Source organism: Condylura cristata, unplaced genomic scaffold (genome assembly GCF_000260355.1).
Source record: "Condylura cristata isolate star-nosed mole 26May11 unplaced genomic scaffold, ConCri1.0 scaffold00015, whole genome shotgun sequence".
In the NCBI taxonomy this organism is placed as follows: domain Eukaryota; kingdom Metazoa; phylum Chordata; class Mammalia; order Eulipotyphla; family Talpidae; genus Condylura; species Condylura cristata.
Genome location: NW_004567116.1, coordinates 36,667,092 through 36,668,645, shown reverse-complemented (window position 1 = coordinate 36,668,645; position 1,554 = coordinate 36,667,092). Strand labels below are relative to the sequence as shown.

Genomic DNA, 1,554 nt, shown 5'->3' with positions numbered 1-1,554 from the left:
ATCGAGGAAGTACACTGCTGAGGGGAGCAGCGGGCGGGTCAGGAGTGGTCTGTCACGCCATGTGGTTGCCTCCAGGGCAGGAAGGGGCTTTAGCTTCTTAGTGCAGTGCTTAACCCGCTGCGCCACCAGGGAGGGCCCAATGGGATTCTTCTTTTAGTGACTACGCCTTACTCTGACTAGGCCTTACTCTGAAACATTGCTGAAGAGCGACCTCATACTTGCAGAGGTAAGTGACTAAATAGCTACCTCTGTCTTATTTCTTTTATCGATGGCAAGGATGTTACTCCTTAAGAGTCATGTTGCAAAAAGATACTCAGTAATTGACTCAAGTATGTGTTTTACCTTTGCTTGGTATGTTTTTGTAGCCATTATATAGAAACAAGATGCATGTACTATGACATTCTATTTTTTTGTATGTTTATAGCCTCTTATCTAATGAGTGATACTATTAAGTTCTCATCTTTTATTTTCAGAAAAAGTTCTGTCTTGGGAGCACAGGTGAGCAGATTTATGAATAGCCATGCTCTCTTTTCATAATGTTTGTTGAGTACGCAGCTTGTTCTGATTCTCTGGCATCACAGGGCTGGAGTCCCTGCAAATCTGGCTTTCCATCAACCTTCAGCTCCATGTATCTGGTGGCTGTGATGGGAAATGCCATGGTAAGGGCGGAGTGAAGCCTGCACCAGCTCATGTATTTCTTTCTGTGCATGTTAGCCATAATTGACCTGGTTCTATTGACTTCTGCCATTTCAAAACTGCTGGGAATCTTCTGGTTTGGTGCTGGTGACATTGGCCTGGATGCCTGCTTGGCTCAAGTGTTCCTCATTCACTGTTTTGCTACTGTTGAGTCAGGCATCTTCCTTGCCATGGCTTTTGACCATTATGTGTCCATCTGTGACCCACTGTATCATGCCACAGTGCTCACCAATGCAGTGGTGGGGATGTTTGAGGCTGGCTGCTCTCCTTCAGGGCACCTTCTACATTGGACCCCTACCTCTGATAATCCATCTGAGGTTGCCCCTTTACAGAGCCCGTATCATCTTCTACTCTTACTGTGAAGATGGGCATGCAGTGATAGGAGGGTCAGCAATGTTTATGGGCTGACCTATTGGCTTTCTGGTGCTGGTCCTGTACTCAGTGGCTATTGCTGTGTCCCATGTAATGATTTTCAGGACTGATGAGGTTGGCCACCCCTGAGCCAGGCTTAAAACCTTGGGGAATAAAGGTTTCTCCAAATCCTGAAGATAGTAAGATAAGATGATGGCTACTTCTCAAATTCATGGAAAAGTCTCTTGAGCATGTTGGGCAGCTTTCTAATTGGAAATTGCAGAGTCTCAGGTGCTAGGTCCTATAGTCCCAATTTTTATAATTCCACAAGGATTGCTAATAATGTACAACTCTAAATTCTAAAGGTGGCATTTCCTTTTATGACTAAAGGATATTAAAGTTGAAAAGTGACAATTATAAAAACCGTTTTAATTTCCTTGTGGATAAAGAAAAAAAAAACACCCTTGCATTATAAACTGCATACAAGGTTTTAAGTTGTCTAGATCA

General features: G+C 43.5%; 1 pseudogene; it reads left to right on the top strand.

Annotated features, from left to right (window-relative positions):
* Positions 1 to 520: 520 nt before the first annotated feature.
* Positions 521 to 1,242, top strand: LOC101629914 (annotated as a pseudogene).
* Positions 1,243 to 1,554: the final 312 nt, after the last annotated feature.